Here is a 22,131-nt window from a genome sequence, read left to right as displayed (position 1 = left end):
TGGACAATGACAGCGCCTGGAGTATCAGCAGATGCAAAACCCATTACTCCCTGGAGCGGTATATGCCATGTGGGAGCACTGTAGCCAAGGAACTGTGGAAGATTCCCTACGTTTGAGGGGCGTGTCCAGAAGGGTGCCACCCACCACTCTCTCGGCCATTGGACTAGATTTGGGCCAGCAGCCTATGTGTGTCTCACAGCCTAGGGATCCGCCTATTCGGCTGATTTCCCCAGGGCCTGTTCACCCTGTCCCGTGCTGTCAGCCACCACTTTCTTCAGCCTCAGGCCACCGGACACACACCAGCCCCTGCTTCCCTACCATCCCCCTCACTCCCCGCCCCCAAAGAGCTAGTGGGTCCCACAGGATTACTGAAACCTGAGCCGCATTTGCACACCACTTGTGCTATTATGTCGCATCCCTTGGCATCTGCCCCAGCCTGGGGTCACGACCAGGGCCAAGAGGAGTGTGAAAGGCCGTCAGAGGAATGCAGGAGCATCCTGGGACCCCAGACCTTCCTAGTTGTGAGCTCCGGTTTCAGGGCGCTGGGGTTGGTGGCCAGCCATCCTCAGGCTTTTTGAGGCTGGGACCTTACAGCCACAAGTTGTCATGCCAGGCAAAGGAGCCACGCTATGCAGGGTGGAGGCGGTGGACGACGGTGAGCCCCTGGTGGATGGAGACGTGGTGGGGATTGGGTGGTTGTTCCAGCTGCTTGCGGAAGACGTCATGGAGGAGGTGGAGGTTGTGGCAGATGAGGAGCAGCAATAGGGGTTCTTCCAGGAGCTGAGAAGACGGTGGAGGAGCAGGGCCAGGAAAGGCCCGGGAGCGCTACTGAGCTTCCAGGGCAAGATGCGCTGCAGGCACTGGCTGCCCTGCTGGTGGAACTGAGCTCTGAGCCTAAGAAGAACTGCAGGGCCTACTTCCAGTTCATGTGCAAGAACCATCAGAGGAGGAAGCCTGACTTGGCTTGGAGGATCGCCATCACCTGGGGCATCCCTTGCTTCTGGGCCGTAGCTGTATCCTTTCTGCTGCTCTTTGAAGTCTGCTGCTCAGGAAGAGGAGGCGGCGCAGGAACCTTTTCCCTGCTCCCTATCCTGACAGGTGCTGTTGCGGAGCCATCCATCGTCCCACTGCAAGTTGATATTTTCCTTTCAGGACCCCCCTACTTCTTGAACACAGTGACCACTAAGTAGAATTACCTTGACATCACTTGTGAAACGTGGTTCCTGGGGTGATGAGTGTGGGTGTGCAAGGTTGTGGAGTGTCCACCTGTGGGATCCACACCCATCTCCCGTCTCTCTGTAGGGCATAGGGCACGTTGTTCCACTCCTGTCCACTGGTTCTGGGACTTTGAACGGGGAGCATCCAGCCACAGCGTGGACACCAGGAGCCTTAACTTTCTCGGCTGGTTGTCAGGTCACAACTGCTCAGAGTCGAACAGGATTGCTGAGGTGTGGTTGCTTTGGGCCTGAACACAGTTAGCAATTCACTTTGGGATTCTTGGCTGCTGGCTCACCTTGCTCGTATTGCCAGCGGATTGTTGGCCAAGATGTGTGGGAGGATCGCCTGAAGTAGTACCCTGGGCAGGAAGGTTCTTCCATGAGAGTAACTGACAGAAACATGTGTGGAGATGGGGTCTGAAGGTGGGCCCTGAAGGGACACTCGTGTGATACTACAGGGACACTGTCCTTTCCCAAATGGGGATGCTCAGACTCATGCAAGCTGGCTCTGGAGCTTGAGTTTGGGTCGTGCTTGTATCAGGTGACCTCCTGAGACTGTTTATTTGGGGACTTGGTGTGTCCGTGAGTGAAGCAAGTCTCCACCAAATCAGCTGAGGTGGCAGCACCAGAGTCCAGGTGATACTACTAGAGGCAGTGTGTATTAAGTATCTTTGTCAGAATCATCCTTTGTGGGTCTTTTCATCCCCTGGCCTCCTGCTGCTCACTGAGTTTGAGATTGCCTGGGCACTTCACTCCCGCCCCTTACCCAGGGAAGGCCTATCATTGAAAAGCTGTTCTCTCCAGGGTCCCAGTGCACCTGTGTGCTGACTTTGGGATCTTCTGTGAATTTCCACATTCAGCAATCAGTGTCTCAAAACCACCAAACATGCTGCGCTGGAAGCGGCTTCAGGCTGCCTTGGGAACATATGGAAGAGTTCGTGGAGAAGGTGAACAGGGGGCCCAAAGGCAGGACTTGGTGCCTACTGTCGCCACCCCCGACATTGCTGGCCTCGGTCGTCTTCACCTCCTTAAACACCTATGCTCGTTGTTTGCATCTGTGTCCCCGTGCTGAGCATGTGTGTGTATACACACGTGTGCTTATTTATGCTGGCTGTGATTGTGTGTGTGTGTGTGTGTGTGTGTGTGTGTGTCCGGCCCAGGGCAGAGGCAGAGATGAAGGTGGCAGGAGAGGAGGTGCTGAGCAAACAGAAGAGGAGTCATGAGGCGACCAGGCTGAAGGTGGTTTGTCGCCTCATCTCTGCATTGACCCTGCCCAGGATGGGAACAAGGAAAGGATGGCCAGTGATAACTCCAGACTGTGGCTCCAGATATCTGCAATTAGACCAGATACAAAACACGCTCATCAGTTCTACCGTGTTGTTGTGTGTGCTTGGATCAGGAAGAGGGTTTCATGGTCTAAGGATTCACACAGAGCAAATCACGTGGGGTGGGGCTTTGAAACCACTGCCTGTGGAGCCCTCCGTGTGTGGGGCCATGGGCTGGCCTCTGGAAATGAGGGACGTGGCTATGGCAAGATCTGGGATGGTGAGGCTAAGGTCCTGCCGAGATGGGCAGAGAGCTGAAGGAGAAAGAGTCATAGATTGCCTGCTGCACTGGAGATTGTTCCACACACATGTGAAAAGGAGAACTGGGAAGGTCCTGGACCAGTGCTGCCCCGGATCAGCCCAGCAGCCAGCACACGCCCTCCCTGAGGGTGGCACACACTGGCACGATATGACACAAAACATGAGATGCGCTAAAGTATGCTGTATCTGCCAAACCACAGGCATCCTAGGAGACATGGTCTGTAAGCAAGGCATGCCTCCAGGCACTTCCAGCCTGCATCCCTGGAAGTGCCCAAAGGCGAGGAATGGGTAAGTGGGTTTCCCTGTGTGACCCTATCCGGGATATGCCTGTGAGGGAGGGAACAGAGAAAAGACAAGGGCGGTGGGTAAACTGCATGTCCTAAGGGACCTCAGGGGAGTGGAGACAGAGAAGCCCCTGGGGCAGTTCAGGGCCTGCTGGTTTTCAGGGTCCAGACTCTAGGCAGTAGCGGTCCTGCCAAAGATACCCCATGGTCTGTGCTGAAAGTTCTGATATGAATTCCTCCTTTTCTTTGGGTCTTGCCCCTGGCTTTGGGGGCCTGAGTGTCAAAGGTGCACGTCTGTACCTGAAGGAGGATTCTGGTAGTCTTGCTGGAGCAGAATCTCTGATTGCGTTGTAGGGGATCTGCACCCAGGTGACACAGAGGGATGCTGCCTTCCAGGTGACCGTCTTGGATATCCCTGGGCCCAACCGCGCACTGGCTTCCTTGGCACGGGTACTGTGTAGGGAAGCAGGGATGCCTGACTGTAGGGAGTCCTACCTGGGCCTAATGAGAGCAACTGAAAGAGAGCCTTGGCATTTAGCAAATCACTGAGGCATGGGTGGTTCAAGCCCTCTTGGTCCATTTGAGATAGTAACGCTGCTTTCTGTCCAACGGAGGCATTAGCTCTGGGCCCAGAACCTGCAGGTTCCCCAGGGCATCATCTGCTGGGGGACTCCCATGTGCATGGGTAGTGTTAAACAGAAAGGAAGACGTGTAGGGATGCCACCTTACTTTTATGGCCTCCGGTTCCATTCTTGGTATCGGAAGAGACCCTGTATCCATGTGTACCTTCTTCACAATCTTGGATCAGAACCAGGCCTGTCACAGTCTCCGGGGGCTTTTGGAGGCTCAGGCGTTTCTGGCTTTTTCCTGCCACTTGGAGAGAGCACATCGGGGCACAGGTAGATGGTGCACACAGAACGCTCCACAGATAGGAAGAACAGGGGGCCTCATTCAGAATGCTGGGGGCTGTAACGGGTGGTAGGCTAGCAAGAGGGGCACAGCATTGACACGGAATGACCTAGACAGGTGCACACCGAGAAAGCAGTTCTTCAAGTCAGCTGAGCTCAGAGGTCCTTGTTTTCTGGTCCCCTGAAGGAATGCACAGGCAATGGATCAGGCCAACGTGACTGGTACTGTGAAGCTGTCCAAGGTGATGGGAGAATGCCGAAGGCAGGCACATGTTATACAGCTGTTCATGGCAAGGACTTCCAATGCTGCCTGCTGCTCTGCAGGCCAGTCCCTATCAATAGCAAATGCCAAGGTTTTGGAACCTTTGAGGATAAGGCACAGAGTTAGAAGTGTAACATGACATAATCGATGAGCAAGTGAAAAAACAAGGACAGAAATGTGGATGCTTACCAAAATTCATGTTCCTGGAAAAGAAAACTTGTACTTCGGAATATGGACAAGTTTCCTCTCAGCGATCTTACTGTGTGCATGCATATATTTGTGCACATGTGCACATAGAAATTTGAGTGCTTACCAAAATTAATGTTCCTGGAAAAGAAAGCTTGTACTTCTGCATATGGACAAGTTTCCTCTCAGGGATGTTACTGAGTACACGTGCATGTATGTGCACATGTGCGTGCAGAAATTTGAGTGCTTACCAAAATTCAAGTTCCTGGAAAGGAAAGCTTTACTTCTGCATATGGACAGGTTTCCCCTCAGCGATGTTACTGTGTACACATGTAGGTTTCTGCACATGCGCGTGTAGAAATCCCTGCCAGTTCACTTGTGAGTATGAACTACTGCAACTGACCTAGCCAGGTGATAGAAGTTGAACAGCGAAACCATGAAGTTCTTAGGGAACGGTACAGAGTCTCTGGCCAGCAGAAGCACTGAAGCCAGGGAATCGCTCCCCATTTGCTCACTGAGCAGACACGTTCTAAGTGGAATCACAGTCGTGCACCTAGGATGCTTGGCAGAAAGAGAGGCAGGAGGAAAGAGCCTGGGGAGTGTGAAGACGAAAGTCCACTACATCTGCAGTTTTATGAAAAGTAGAAAATGCACCTAATGAGCTGGGAGGACAAACTGTACTTAATTGAGTTATCTAAGAGGATTTCCATCCAAACAGCCAAAAGTGCTTCCTGGTTTTTTCTTGCTGCTTGTAGTAAAACATGAAGGGAATTTTTTTTTAATGTTTAAGATAAAGATTATTAAAACAGGGGACAAAACTTGCTGATTTGGGAAGTTTCCAGGCTTTTAATATGACATTAATTAAATAATAAATTTTACCTGAAAGAACAAGCAAGGCAGACAAGGGAATTCACAAAGGACAGTAACAAAATAGTAATCTTGACACATCTTCAATATATTTGTAAAGAAAACAAAGTGTCATTATGTGAACAAAATATAGAGGTATCAAAAGAAAAACAGAGGAAGCTCCTGAAAGAACTCAACTCACTATTAACTATCTTTGATTTGCAGGCACGGAAACTGACTCAAGTTAATTCTAAGAAGCAAAGCCCTGATGTTATTATCTCTTCTTTTTTCCTTTTTTCTTTTTCTTTTTTTGTGAAAACTTAGGAAATTTAGGCTGGAGAGGGAAGAAGAGGATAGAGACTTCAAGTGCCTTTAAGGAGGAGGAGGAAAGAGAGGGGGTTGGAGATTTGATTGTGTTATTTGAACAGCATTGGTGAAGCTCAAACAAGGGAGGTAGCAAGCCATGCGGGCCTGCGGGAAGAGCATTTCCAGAAGAACAGCACTTACAGTCTTGGGATCGGGAAGAATTGGAATTTGATGGGGGAAAACCAAGACCAGTGTTGTCAAAAAGAGTACATTAGTGGGGAAAACAATAGAGTAGAAGACAGAGAATGGAAGAGAGGAGCAGTCAGGGACCATATTGCGGGAACCTTTTAATTTGGCAATAAATACAACTTGTAGTCCTTAGGAGCATACTTCACAGCAACTAACAGCAACAGTGTTGATAATACTAAGCAACAATAAAAGCACGTAACTAAAGCATTTCGTATCTTTTACTATAGAAATCGAAGAAAGCAGATACAAATGCAATAGTCTGCATATTTATTTATACAGAGAGTTTTCACCTGAGACCAGAACACACACACACTCTTTATACACCTAAAAGTGGTTTCAGCTGACACTTAGCAAAGTGCTTTGGCCCAAATAAACTAACGAGAAAGGCCTAGTAAAGTATTCGAAGTGCAAATAAATCAATCATGCTCTGAGTAAATAAACACAATTTATTTGAATTTGAATTTACACTCACGAAATTACCTAAAATGGAGACAACAGATTCACAACAGCTTCATCATCTGTAGTCCTTCCTCTTCAGTTCTGAGAAGGATGCTAACCGCTTGGTGATGATCTCTTTCCAGCATTTTGTGAAAGCTTAGAGGACTTAAAGAAACTGAGGCCTGGGGAGAGTGGCGAGAGACAAAGAGGAGGAGAAAGGAAGAGGAAACGGAGAGATTGCTCCTGGCATAGGTCTACAGACAGGATCCCAGCTTCCTGGAATGGTGCACAGAGATTGCTAAGTATCCGTGCCAGAAGTGGAGAAGGGGTGACATTCAACTCCAGGAGGAGACTCAACTCCAAGAACCTACAGAGGCAGCCAAGTGTGCTGATGTTCAGGAACCAATACTTAGAGGGTACCCCACAGGTCTGTGAAAGAGCCATTGGAGACCGCAAGAAAGAAGGTTTCCACAAGTATAATCACAGATTAGATGGTTGGATAGATTAGAGGAAGGATAACTCTATGACCTGATAATTACTGAAATACATGAGACAATTCTTGCACATCAGACTGTGTCAAGAAAGACGGAAACTCAATTAGTTTGATACAATGGGAAATTACACACGCAAAGAATTAGCTGTTAACTGTACTACATTTGTGTGCAAGGCAAGATAAGATACAGAACAGAAATCTTCACATGGTCAACTCGGGTAAGACACATGTAACTGGAAAATGGAAGGAAGAGTTCCAAAAAGGCTTTAATCACCCTGGACTATTTTCATCCACTATATTTACGATTCTTGGACAACTCCATTGTAGCTTAAGGGTAAGAGAACTCAATTTAGCCCAATTCAAAAGCTGAACAGATTTCCTGTGTTTGATCCTTTTCAGCTACAACTATGGGTCCAGCGCAAATCAAAGTGGACGTCAAGGCTCTTTTTCCTTTGGGAATTTTAACTTGCTTTGCTACTGTGTCTGACACAGATATGCCGACCTCACTGTGACTACAGGCCAGCCAAATGGGAAAGGGGACAGAATGAATCAAATCCCCCTTTTGATCACTCAACAGGAGGTCCACAGGCACCAGATCTCATTAACTATCTCTGCTTCTCCAACTGCAGTCAGTGCTACACAGGGCCTGCTTCATGCTTGCCAGGGTCTCTCACCAAACACAGGCATTTTAACGGCTGGCTTCCTTGAGATGTCCCTGGGCTAGGTAAAAGCACTCTGAGACAGTGTTCCTTCTCCCTTGGCTCTGTACCTGCAGTGAATGTATGCCTCTTCCTCAGCTGGGACAAGAAGCCACAGCTCTTCACTGATTAAATCCCGTGTCTGGTCCAAACTCACATCGTAGCTTCTCCATCAACCTCCACTGCACGCTTTCAGAGCCAGGTTATCTTAGATCAGCCCAAGAGGCACTTCAGAGAGTGACATTCAAGTCTGGCTATATAGCTGATACTGAGATCTTCAAGGCATGAAAACACTTCAAAATTACGTTGCTAAAACACTCTACAGATTATATGTATAGGAGAGCTTTCGAACTTACAAGTAACATCAAATACCAAAATAGGTTCTTACTTTTCCTTTCTCAACTTCTCTCATTCTCTCTCTCTCACAGACACATGCACACATCCTTTTTACATGTTAAGACAATTACACGAAAAACAGATCATAGATTTTTAAATAGCAGCTCAATATGAAGATCAAACAAAACTGTACTTCCTCTATTTAAAACAAAATCACATAAATTACCCATCGGTTTCCCTATATTTGATATTATTGAATAATGCTATAAGTTGATCTTTTTGTTTTTATTGGGGTTTTTAACTTTGACTGAAATACTTGCTTCAGACTTACTGAAGGCAGAATTAACTATTTTTTTTCTTTTTAGAAAGAAAACTCCTCCTCCTTTTAGATTTGGGGGGTGATGATTCAAAATCAGATGTGTTCACAGTAATGGATGCAACTTCCACCAATCCTGGCTGAAGGGGTCCCAGTGATACCTGAGTAACAATTTTTGTTTCAGGAGACAATCCTTCTAGCTGCTTAGGCTTCTTAAACATTTGATGACACTGGGTCTTGTGATCCCTCTCCTCTTTGGAAGTTAAAAACTGTAGCCGACATTTGGAACACTGGTGAAAACTCTTTTCCCAGTGCCCTCGATGATGACGTCTGTATGCTGTTGCAGTTTTAAAAATTTTGAGACAAAACGGGCAAAGTAAATTCTTGGTGTTACCATGGTATGCTCTGAAATGTGCATCCACATCTGCAAAAAATGATGATCTGTAACTGCAAACCTGGCATACATAGGGCATTTCACCAGGCTTATGATTGTCTTTCATGTGCTCTAAGAGAACCTGATCTGTCTCAAAGGACAACTCACAGATGTGACAGACTGCGGAGGGCTCCTGGGCCGTGTGGACACTTTCAATGTGACACTGCAGCTGGAAGGGAGTCGGAAACTGGCGGAGGCAGTGCTGGCAGGTGGTGTGGGTTTTCCAGCTGTCACCTCTCTGCCTCTCAAGTTCCAAATGGTGCTTCATGTGATTCATAAACTTGACATTTTTTAGAACTTTCAAGCAGCTGAGGCATTTAAACGCCGTGTGGGTCTTCGGTTCTGGCTGCCCAACTCCTCCATGCTCGCCATAGTAGAAGTCGCGAAGTAACACAATCAGATTTCCTTCTGTGGGATCACCAATTTTGTCAGAACTTGCCAAACCTGGAAAATCAGTTTTTGTCCGTCCACTTTCCCCTAAAGGTCTTACAGGCTTGCAATGAACACTGTCGTTTGGAAAAGGTGTTGGACAAGGTTCTCCATTCTGAACATGGCTTAGTGAGGTATGGACACGGTCTGGTGTGCTTTGCTGAGTGGTCTCTGTATGAAAAAAACCTGGCGGGGAGAAACCTAAAGAATGTTCCCCTACAATGCCATCGCTGAGTTTAGGCCTTCTGGGATTTCTGCGATTTGTTTCACAAGGGGAAACTCGCTTTGATACATGAGGACTTTTATTCATATCTCCTGCACAAACTGCTGTTTCTACTGGGTGCTGCAATGAACTTGTGAAGGTAATCAAAGAAGAACATAACTCCTTCGAAAAGCAATCAGGCACTATTTGTGGTGAAATATTTTTATAATCAGCTTGAGACGGAGGTTCAATAATAATAGGACTACCTGTTGATCTTGAGTCAGAGTCAGACACTGGAAAGACAGCCTTTGATTCTGATGTAGGAGTCACATGACTAACAGGCTGTAATCTGTGAGCGTTACCTCTCCTGAAGTGACCATGCCTTTTCCTCCTTGAATAAGAACCTGGGGTATCTCTGTTCAGTATGTTTGAAACGACTGGTTTTGAAGCTGAGCTCATCCCAACAAAGATCACGTCAGCATCTTCATTTACATGTTCCACTCCAACCAAGATCACTTCATCATCATCATCATCATCATCTACTTGTTTCGTCTCTCCCTCCCTTTTCCGTACTTCTGGCTCTTGTTCTTCTTCACGTAACATACATGGGAGTTCCATATTTTTAATACTTTTTTATTCTTAGAGGGTGCGGCCACAAGTCCCAGTGCTTCCTTTATACAAACTGCCACCTAAGTGTAAACATACTACAGATTAGTTAAGTACAGAAAAATGGGCTATTTGATTATCTCCAAATCTCTAGAGTACTTATACACACCCTTATCTTACAGACAAAGACACTGAGTGTCAACCAGACTCAATGACAGCTAAAAAATCTACGACTACAAGTCTACATGGCTCTAGAATCATAGCTTTGTCGCATGTTCACTTTAACCTCTTCTACTTAAAAAAATAAAGAGGGGGAAAAAAACGCCACACTGATCATTACGTGAAATCACATGTAAAGGATGAGTATTTTTACAAAAGCATTGTTCTACAGCGTTTCGAAGCATGGACTTTGGAGTCATAGGAGATTAAGTTGGAATTCTAACTTAACCACACACCAGTTGCGTCTTCTTGGGCAAATTTGTAACTTTTAAATGTGTCTCTGTATCTTAAAGACAAACATGCTTATTTCTTAGACTTAAGGTTAACAGCTTTTTAAAAAGGCATCAGCTATTCAATGGCATCTTGTTTTGTAGTAAAAATGGAAGAAAATGTATCTTAAATGCACATTACAACTGATCCACAAATTCTAATTTCGTAAATGTTAACAAACAAAATAGGTAGCAAATTCAAAGTATAATCTATCTATACCTAGTTAACAAACAGCATAATACAATGTCAAGCACTTAATTCAGGCCTAGGAAACTGAGAATGAGCTCTCTGATAATCTCACCCCAATTCCACACTGATATATCCTAAATTTCTCCCTCTAATCCTGGCTAAACTTCAATCCAACAATGCTTCATCTTTATGTCACATGTCTCTTCCGCACATAGCAGGCAAAGTGATGCCAGTCTTTCTCTCATACCAATATCAGAAAGAGACATCACACACACACACACGCACACACACACACACACAAACACACACACCTGATATCCCTTATGGATACAGGTGAAAGAGTCCTCAACAAAATACTGGCAAACAAAATCCAACAGCATATAAAAAAGACTGTACACTATGATCACATGCAATTTAGGGAGGTATGCAAAGTTGGTTCATTATAGGAAAGTCAATCAACATTATGCCACTTTAAAACAATAAAACAAATAACACATCTGCCTGAAGAAAAGGCATTTCCCTGAATCTAGCACCTTTTCATAACCGGGGTTAAAAAAACACTTAATAATTAAGAACAGAAGAGAACTTTCTCAATCAAAGGGCACCTGTAAAAAGACCCACAGCTAACATCATACTTAAGAATGAAAAACTGAAAGCTTTCCCTCTAAGACTGGGAACAACACAAGGAAGTCTATTACACACTTTGGCTCAACATTATACTGGCAGTTCTATAACCAGAGCAATCAGGTAACAAAAGAGAATTGTTGCTGTAGTTTCAAAAAAAAAAAAAAAAGAAAAAAGAAAAAAAAACAACGAAAAAACAAACAAAAAAAAAAACACAAAAAACAGCCTTCAGAATGGAAAGGAAGAAGTCAAAGTATATTGGAGATAAGATAATTTAGTATAGAAAATGTTGAAGAAACACAAGTATTAGAATTAATATACAGCTTGCAGAATAGAAGACAAATATTTTAAAAGTCAACCACATTTTATACAGTAGCAACAAATGTTGTTAAGTAAATACTTGAATCTACACTAGCATTCAAAAGAATACTTAGGAAGTCAGAAAGAGAAAGACAATATATTCTTTTGAATGGCTGAGTAATACTCCACTGTGTATATGTACCACAGCTTTCTGATCCATTTATCTGTTGATGGACATCTAGGTTGTTCCATGTCCTGGCTATTATAAACAGTGTTCTCCATAGTGGCTGTACTAGACTGCATTCCCACCAACAGTGTAAGAGGGTTCCCTTTCTCCACACCCTCTCCAGCATTTATTGCTTGCAGACTTTATAGGAATCAATTCTAATGAGATGGATGAAACTGGAGCCGATTATACACAGTGAAGTGAGCCAGAAAAAAAAACACCAACACAGTATACTAACACATATATATGGAATTTAGAAAGTTGGTAATGATAACCCTGTATGAGAGACAGCAGAAGAGACACAGATGTATAGAACAGATTTTTGGACTCTGAGGGAGCGGGAGAGGGTGGGATAATACGGGAAAATGGCACTGAAATATGTACACTATCATGTAAGATAGTCGCCAGTCTATGTTCGATGCAGGATACAGGACGCTTGGCGCTGGTGCACAGGGATAATCCAGAGAGATGATATGGGGTGGGCGGTGGGAGGGTGGTGAGGATTGGGAACTCATGTACACCTGTGGCGGATTCATGTCAATGTATGGCAAAACCAACACAGTGTTGTAAAATAAAATATAGTAAAAATAAAAATTAAAAAAAAGAGAGAGAAAGACAAATATCGTATGGTATCACTTACATGGACTCTAAAATATGCCACAAATAAACTGATCTATGAAAGAGAAACAGACTCACAGACATAGAGAGCAGACTATGTGATTCCCAAGAGGGAAAGGTAAGGCAGGGACAGATTGGGAGCTGGTGATTAGCAGATGCAAAGCATAATATATACAATAGACAAACAAGAGCGTACTGTATAGCACAAGGAACTATACTCATAATTTGAGATAAACAATCATGGAAACGGGTATGAAAGAAATTGTGTGTGCATATGTGTGTGTTTACATATGAAGGAAAGGAAAGGGCAACTGTTGGCAAGCACGTACAGAAACTGGATCCTTGTGTGTTACGGATAGATTTTAAAATGGTGCAACTGCTACAGAAAACAGTTTAAAGGCTCCTCGAAAAATTAAAGAACTAGAGCTGACACATGATTCAGCAATTCCACTTCACAATATAAAATCAAAAGAAGTTAACATGGGGTCTTGGGATATCTGCAGAGCCGTGCTCACAGCAGCACGAAGCACAACAACTAAGAGGTGGAAGCATCGAAATGGCCATCAAATGTGATATATACACACAATGAAATATTATTTAGCCATATAGAGAAAATTCTGTCACATGCTACAACATGCATGATCATTTCAGACATCAAGCCAAATGCAATAAGCCAGTCGTACAAAAAGACAAATACTGTAAGTTTCTACTTGCATGAAATAGCTAACACAGTCAAGCAATAGAAAGGAAACAAAAAAGAACGATGGAGTCCATGGTCTAGGTCAACGGGCAAGAAAAGAGGAGTTGCTGTTTAATGGGACAGGTGATGGGTACAGAGTTTCGATTTTGCAAGCTGTAAAGGTGTAGAGATCTGCTTCATAACAATGTAATAAGGAATTCCCTGGTAGTTCAGAGGTTAGGACTCCACAGTGTCCTATCAGGGGCCTGGGTATGATCCTCAACCAGGGAACTGTCATTCAAGCTGCACAACACAGCTAAAACAATGACAACAACAACAAATCAACACTGTGACTATGTGTGTGTCTATGTCTTAGTCACTCAGTTATGCCCAACTTTGCATCCCCCAGGACTAAAGTTCACCACGTTCCCTTCTCCATCAGATTTGCAGTGGGTTGCCATTTCTTTCTCCAAAAGGTTGATGAAAGTATGCAAAATACTTAGCATGCAAAAATGGTTAAAATGGTAAAAATTTAACTTAGATGTTTTCTACAATAATTAAAAACAGAAAAGCATTTAACAACCAGGAAAAGAATTTGAATAGACATTTCCGACTCTTTGCAATCCCATGGACTGTAGCCTACCAGGCTCCTCCGTTCATGGGTTTTCCAGGCAAGAGTGCTGGAGTGGATTACCATTTCCTTCTCAAGGCGATCTTCCCCACCCAGGAATTGATCCCAGGTCTCCTACCTTGCAGGCAGACATTTGAATATTTGAAATTCACCTGTGGCCTTGACAAGAGTGGCTTTATAGGAAAATGAGAGAACTCGAGATAACAAAGTCTAGGAACATCTCTGCAGAGGTCTGTAACAAGCAAATATGAAATAAAAGCAGCAGAAGCAGGATGTGTCACCAAAAGACGGATTTTTAACGACAGGTCACATTATAGTCAGTCTGTTTGCTGATGGGAACCATCCAGAGAAACAGAAACCTTAATCCAGGGCAAAGAGGAGACTTGCTAGAACATCAAGAAATGAGTAGGTCTAGAACTGAGTAGATCAAAATTGAGTACATCAGGCCAGAGAGCACACAAGCTGGAGAAGGCAATGGGAACCCACACCAGTACTCTTGCCTGGAATATCCCATAGACGGAGGAGCCTGGTAGGCCGCAGTCCATGCGGTTTCGAAGGGTCGGACACGACTGAGCGACTTCACTCTCATGCACTGGAGAAGGAAATGGCAACCCACTCCAGCGTTCTTGCCTGGAGAATCCCAGATAAGGGAGAGCCTTGTGTGTGGCTGTCCATGAGACTGCAGAGCCGGACACGACTGAAGTGGCTTAGCAGCAGTAGCAGCACACAAGAAGGGTACACAAGCCAAATAATTTGCTTACATTGACAGAGCTGAGATCATATAAAAAAAAGGCTGGCATAGTGGATTAATGGGTATGGTAACCAGCCTTCAAGTGAATTCAATCTCCTAATATTCCCACCCCTGTGTAGTTCTCTCTCAATCTATCACAGGGTAGACCTGTGAGACTAAGCAAATACACAAGTGAAGATGTGTAACATCTGAAAAAAGACTCTGCACTTTATCATGGGTGCAAGCGCTTTCCTGAATCACTCATTCTGAGAAAAGACAGCAGCCTCCACAAGAGAAGCCCCTTGGAGAGGCCCACAGAAGGAGGAACTGAGGCTTCATGAGTACAGACAAGTGAGAGAGCTTAGATTCAACAAGCTAAGTCTTCAGAGGTTGCCAAGCCAGACAAAAGCTTGACTACTAACTACCTCAGGAGAGATCCTAGGCCAAGAGATAACAAGTGGTAAGTTCTTTCAAACTATTCCATTTTGAGATCATATGTACAACACAAACATTTCAAGTTTTAATACCATTCACATCATACGTACACACAGAACAGTTCTCCTATAAATATAGCTAAAATCAAAACACACACACACACACACACTCACCCAATCCAAAGCACCAAAACACAGGAGTTGCCTGGCAGTCCAGTGGTTTGGTTAGGACTCAGCCCTCTCACTGCCAGGATCCTGTGTTGGATCCCTGGCTGGGGAACTAATATCCTATGAAGCCACATGTTGTGACCAAAACAAAACATGCTGTGAAGTCAAAGTTGTACCAGCAAGATAAGTATACAACACAGCTGTAGGCACAAGTTGCTGGGCATAGAGCTTCCTATGATCTTGTTTACTCGCATGACATGAACTCAGAGGGTGCCTCACCCCCATCCAGTGGAGCTGACTTACTTAATGAAGAAAAGCCCTTAAGGGTACAGAAATGAGCAAGTAATCTCACGTGAACATGTTAAATCACAGGATATTTTCTCTGAATGAACCACTGGATTCATTCATTCATTTGGCCATGCTGTTTGGCTTGTGGGGTCCCAGTTCCCTGACCAGAGATTAAATCCAGACCACTGCAGTGGAGGCCCAGAATCCTAATCACCAGGCCACCAGGGAACCCCCACACCTGCATTGCTTTGCTTTCCTAGCTAAAACCTTAGGATATGTGCATTGCCCCATTTTAGCCTCACCAAGTGGTAGGAGTCAGCTCTACACAGCTTAAGACCCATGGTGTTCTTACTTTTTTTCTTTCAAGAATGCAGGGGAAAGCAAGTCACCCTGCCTGTTTTTAAGCTTGCCACTCAGAAAGCTGCAAACCTGAAACCATGATGGCCCTGAAGTCAGCACCCGCAATCAGGGTCAGGTAATCCCCAATCAGGAATACTCTCTCTCAACAGCAACGTGTCAGCCGACGAAAGAAAGGAGAAAAACGCAAAGTAAGAAAGCCACACCTTTGTCCCTGTTGTAAAGATGTCTGTCACCTTACCTCAGGGGCCCACTGAAATCCTGAGCGCTTGAGACCTCCCAGGCAGCACAAGGTCACATCCTGGGGACAAGCAGAGGAAACGGCCAGGGTGAGTCCCCTGTTCTGGGAACATTCTATCCCCCCAGGCCCTACCTGGTCCTACCCTACGAATGCTGACCAGGCGTCTCACACTCAACCAGACCAAGTGATTGAACTCCTTTGCCCTGAGCTTCTTCCTCCCACCTCCCTTCTCTCAGTAACAAACAAATACCTCATCTGCCAACTTCCCGAACCAAAGGCCTGAATCTCGGGGCCCCCAGGGACGGGGCAGCCCTGGAGTCCGAGGAGAGGCAGAGGAAACGGGAAAACGACTAAAGCACCAGGGCAGTGAAGAGGCTGCTAGATAGATGTTTTGGTTTTGTTTTTGTTTTTTTGCTGCTCCTGCCTGACTGTGCCTGGGTGCAGAACCGGGTTGGGCCGTGAAGATTTGTGCATCTGTGTTTAAATACATTAGGTTGCACAGGAGAGCTAGGTGCCAGAGGCCAGGGGCCTAAGTGGCCCTTTCCGTGAGCTGGCTTGTCCCGCCCCTGGGCAGGAAAGCTGCTGGAGAGCAGAGCCCGCCCAGACTAGAGAGGGGAGAGGGCGAAAGGAGCCTGAAGCCTGTGGATCCTGCCAGAAGCTCTCACGGCCCTCACCAGCCGCCCCGCCCAGCAAGGCCTCGTGCTAGTGGGGACCCGAGAAACCCTCCCTTTAGCCGTCAGGCACCGCTTTGGCTGAACCACGCTCCAGTCCTTACCAGAACCCGTTGACAGAGGAGACAGAACTGCTGGCAGCTCACCTGCCCTAGGCATTTCCAAGATTAACACTGAGGAGTCGAGCCTGAGGGGACTAGGCCTCCTCAGGTCTGGGGCGCCGCCTCAGCTCCCCCTACAGGCGTGCGGGCTGCCTCCGATGATTGGCTGCCAGGTGTCGGCGCCAGCCATCTGATTGGCCGCGAGGCCGAGTTGGGCGCATGCGCGCGCGATGAGCCCTCCCCCCACCCCCTCACCCCGTAAAAGTACCCACTGTAGGCGTGGTCAGGCTGCATCTGAATCTCAAGGATCTTGGGTCAAGATTGCTCAGCTCACCAAACGCGAAGAAAGAAGAAACAGATGGCACAGTCGCCAGGGCTCAGGGCTGAGAACGGCCTCCGAGTCTACCAGGGGAGTCCAGTGATGGTGTCCGGCACTCACAGCCCTCAGGGGTGACCTCCCTTAAGCCAGTTCTTTGCTTAAGGAACTTGACGGTACAGTGGATCTTGGCGCCCCTCCTCTTGGAATTACATTTCTTTTTCTTTTTTTTTTTTCATTTATAGTATATGTATATTCTCTTTTATATTTATTTTTTATTTTTTTCAGTTTTTTTTTAAATTAATTAATTACTTTTTTTAAATTTTAAAATCTTTAATTCTTACATGCGTTCCCAAACATGACCCCCGCTCCCACCTCCCTCCCCACAACCTCTCTCTGGGTCATCCCCATGCACCAGCCCCAAGCATGCTGCACCCTACGTCAGACATGGACTGGCGATTCAATTCTTACATGATAGTATACATGTTAGAATTCCCATTCTCCCAAATCATCCCACCCTCTCCCTCTCCCTATGTTCATCGCAGCACTGTTTAAAATAGCCAGGACATGGAATTACATTTCAATCAAGGCAGGGCAGCCTGCCCCTGTTTTTGCACTGTCTATTGTGAGCTGAGAATGAGCTTTACTTTTTCTTCTTCTTCTTCTTTTTAATTTTAGAGCTTTACACTTTTAATGGCTGAGGTAAACCGAAAAGAATTTTATTTTCTGACGTGAAAATTGTGTGTAATTCAATTTTTGGAGTCCTTAAAGGTGGAACAGGGACTTGCCAGCTTCTTTGGTTATCCTCTATGCCTGAAAACTTAATTAATTGCCAATGGTCATATTCACAAAGCCTAACATATTTCTTTTTTGGCCCTTTACACAGTGTTTTTTAAATGCCCTGTTCTGCTGGAAGTCTCCTGGTAGTCATATGGGAGAATAAAGTTTTGGTTTTGTTACAATATTTCTTTTTTTTTTTTTCTACCTTTTCTTTATTTTCCTCAACTCATCTTATTTCCCCCCCCTCCCAGTGGTTTTTTTTTTTTTAATTTTAATATCTTTAATTCTTACATGCGTTCCCAAACATGACCCCCCCTCCCACCACCCTCCCCTCAACATCTCTCTGGGTCATCCCCATGCACCAGCCCCAAGCATGCTGCACCCTACTTCAGACATGGACTGGTGATTCAATTCTTACATGATAGTATACATGTTAGAATTCCCATTCTCCCAAATCATCCCACCCTCTCCCTCTCCCTCTGAGTCCAAAAGTCCGTTATACACATCTGTGTCTTTTTTCCTGTCTTGCATACAGGGTCGTCATTGCCATCTTCCTAAATTCCATATATATGTGTTAGTACACTGTATTGGTGTCTTTCTTTCTGGCTTACTTCACTCTGTATAATTGGCTCCAGTTTCATCCATCTCATCAGAACTGATTCAAATGAATTCTTTTTAACGGCTGAGTAATACTCCATTGTGTATATGTACCACAGCTTTCTTATCCATTCATCTGCTGATGGACATCTAGGTTGTTTCCATGTCCTGGCTATTATAAACAGAGCTGCGATGAACATTGGGGTACATGTGTCTATTTCAATTCTGGTTTCCTCAGTGTGGATGCCCAGCAGTGGGATTGCTGGGTCATAAGGTAGTTCTATTTGCAATTTCTTAAGGAATCTCCACACTGTTCTCCATAGTGGCTGTACTAGTTTGCATTCCCACCAACAGTGGAGGAGGGTTCCCTTTTCTCCACTTCTCCATTATATTCATTTTTCATTCTTTACTAATTTCATTCCTTCATATCACTATGTTTCCTTTAATGGAATCAATGAAATAACATCAAAGAAAATACCTCTGTTGGTAGTTTTAACAGGTAACATGTTAGAAGGTATATGCTCAACTAAAAATATGTTGTATATATACAGTAAATACCACTTTAAGTAGCTTCAGAACTTGTATCTGGTTTCAAGTCACTAGGAAGGTTTGTTGAACATCCAATATTCTAACCTCCAGCTGTTCTCAACTTCAAAAAGATACAACTTTTTCAATAATTTGTTATCTCAAGTTTAAACTCCCTTTTAGCCACATATATGAACATGCTTTCTAGGTCACATGATTGAATCTGACCTATTGCCAAAAAGTGAAAATTTTGGAATACCTTTCTCAAAAGAGAGATGTTGTTTTCTTCTTCCAGAAAGACTGGTAGTGCAGCCGATCTTTGAACAGTTTGTCGGTTTTTGTTAACTCCATAAAGATTAAGCTGTCGAATTAAACTCTTCATGCTCTTGGTTTCAAATTTTCTGAAAGGCTCCTTTCTTTCCAAGACTTCTTTCCTGAAGAGTTCTTCATTGATCACTCTACATGTGCCTGTCTCATCCCACCAAATAGATTCAAACTGATTACTTTCCACTATATTCCAAAGTTTTTGTGGAAATGTGAGTGAAAGAAAATCATTCACATCATCTGTTTCAGAGACAGAATATGTGTAGTGTGGCCTTTTGATCACCAGATCCTCAGCCAAAGGCTGAAAAGCATATTCTTCAATCATAGATCTCAAAACTGAGTCCCCAGTTGTATAATCATACCAGTAAGACCTAATGGAGTTTTCTGAACCAGTGGACTCACCTTTAGGAGGTCCATCTTGAATTTCTGAAGAAATATGTGCCATCTCAGGGAAATCTTTCTTCACATAATGTTCTCATTTGTCTGCTTTTACACAATGCAACTTCAAATGATGTTTGGCTGGCCTACAGAGAGAAACTCTCTGGACAATCACAGAGGTCCTCCCAGTCAAACAGCTGTGACATCACAAAATCACTGGTCTCCTAGCAATCGAAGGTTAGTTGTGACATGACCAAGTTACTGGTCTCCTAGCAACTGAAGGGTAATGTCCAACCAAGTGTTTACTTCAGCATCAACTTAAAATACAGACTGCTGGCAGAAATACTAACCAAAACCATGAAGCATGCAAAAATCTCATTAGTAAAGTTGGCCTTTTATTTTTTTGGGTGGGGGGGGGATTTCTGTGTTTGGGATGGTCTTTCTCTTTCTGGCAGTTTGTGGTTCCTCTTTATTGTGGAGGTTCCTCCTTGTGGCTGGGGTAGGACCAGGGGCTTGTCAGGTTTCCTGGTTAGGGAAGCTTGTGTCAGTGTTCTGGTGGGTGGAGCTGCATCTCTTCTCTCTGTAGGGCAATGAAGTGTCCAGTAGTGAGGTTTGAGATGTCTATGGGTTTGGTGTTTGGGCAACCTGTATATTGAAGCTCCAGGTTCTGTTCCTCTGTTGCTGGAGAATTTGCATGGTATGTCTTCCTGTGGAACTTGTTGGCTCTTCGTGGTGCTTGGTTTCTATGTAGGTATGGAGCTTTTTGGAAGATTTCCTTTTTTTTAAAATAAATTTATTATTTTAATTGTAGGGTAATTACTTTACATTATTGTAATGATTTTGCCATACATTAACATATGTCTGCCACAGGTGTACACATGTTCCCTTTCCTGAACCCCTTCCCTTCTGCCAACCCGTACCAACCCTCTGGGTCATCCCAGTGCACCAGCCCCAAGCATCCAGTATCATGCATTGAACCTGGGCTGGAGACCCATTTCATATATGATATTATACATGTTTCAATGCCATTCTCCCAAAACATCCCACCCTCTCACTCTCCCACAGAGTGCAAAAGACTGTTCTATACATCTGTGTCTCTTTTGCTATCTCGCATACAGTGTTATCGAAAACTCACATCAATAAATCTACTTTATTTCTGAAATAAAAGTGATTTATCATCCTTCTATCACACATTCTTAATATTCAGTACTGTTACCCTAGCAGACTTGGTTTACTTGCTTCTGTGCAAACAAATTTATGAATTGACTGTGGGTTTCAGTGGGGGGGGGGGTGCGGAAAGTGCTTATTGTAGGACGAAGTAAGGTGTCTTAGCAGCTGGTGCTTCAAAGATGCAAATCCACAAATACTTTCAGAGGGGAATATTTTAATGGCTGAGTGAGGGTGGAACATGGGGTCTGTGATCAAATTGGGACATTCTACTAATGGCCTATTAGTGAGGATATTGGGAGTCCACATCATTGACCGTCTAGATCCAACTATGCACTTACATTTCAGCCTGGTTTGGGCTTTAGCATCTCTAAAATTGTTCACAGTATATTGCTCAGAATGTCATCGATGGTCCTTGCTGCTGCTGCTGCTAATTCACTTCAGTCGTGTCCGACTCTGTGCGACCCCAAAGATGGCAGCCCACCAGGCTCCCCCATCCCTGGGATTTTCCGGGCAGAACACTGGAGTGGGTTGCCATTTCCTTCTCCACGCTGGCCCTTGAGGAGGGACTAGAGACCCTTGAGTTTGATTAGTGACTAAATCCTTATTATTGTCTATCACTTGATTGTTTTCCTTAGTTTCTGTCTTTTCTAGCTTCTCTGATTAAAATTCCTTTTGAACATGAGGAGGTCTACAATCTCCTACCTCTCTCTCTCGATTTCCATGCTTTTCAATCTTAAGAAGGGACTGCTTAGTACAATAAAGGAAAACAAGTCTTGGTGTTAGAGCTTGATCATAAATATGATAGAAAATCTCAGTGCAGGTTCCGTTTCTTTTTCAGGTTTCCCAGCTCTTGGAGTGATTGAGTCAGCAACAACTTTGGCTCTTTCCTGTTGAGATGGAGCATGGAGTTGGAAATAATTCTAAAATCTAGGCTTGCTATCAACAGTTTATGATATGAAAACATATCTCTATTTCATATATATTATATATATATATGTCTATATCAGTATTTTGTCATTAAACTGGACAAACATTTGAAAATTGGTCTATATTTATGAAAAGGAGAGAGGTGAGTGATATAAAAGAGTCCTCATATGTTACATGCAGCCAAGGAAACATATTTTGAAGTATTTCAACTTCCATAATATTCAACAATCGAGTAGAATTTGAATCATTCTACATTTGGATTTTATTGTTTTCCCATTTCTATTACACCTAACATGAATTAAAAGCCATCGCACATTTTCTCATACACACACTCATGCATAGACAGGTGTATATATGTATATATGTCAAAATATAATTTTAGGCAACTTTATTTAGGTGACCACAGTCATTGCTAGCTCCCAAGATCTTAGTAAACTGTTTGGGAAGCCCTACATTACTTAATATCTTTCTGGCTGAAACATTCATCTCATTGCTGAAAAGCTCTCCTTTCATCTAGTTCATTTTCCACTATTCTTTCTGTAATAAGAGTTAGGGCTCATACTTATGAGGGCA

At 44.3% G+C, this 22,131-nt stretch overlaps 1 pseudogene; it reads left to right on the top strand.

Moving 5' to 3' along the window:
* The first annotated feature begins 407 nt into the window (after positions 1–407).
* On the top strand, positions 408–16,803 carry LOC138431475 (testis-specific Y-encoded protein 1-like; annotated as a pseudogene).
* Positions 16,804–22,131: the final 5,328 nt, after the last annotated feature.

This window comes from Ovis canadensis, chromosome Y (assembly GCF_042477335.2).
Source record: "Ovis canadensis isolate MfBH-ARS-UI-01 breed Bighorn chromosome Y, ARS-UI_OviCan_v2, whole genome shotgun sequence".
In the NCBI taxonomy this organism is placed as follows: domain Eukaryota; kingdom Metazoa; phylum Chordata; class Mammalia; order Artiodactyla; family Bovidae; genus Ovis; species Ovis canadensis.
This window is presented reverse-complemented; position numbering and strand designations above follow the sequence as displayed.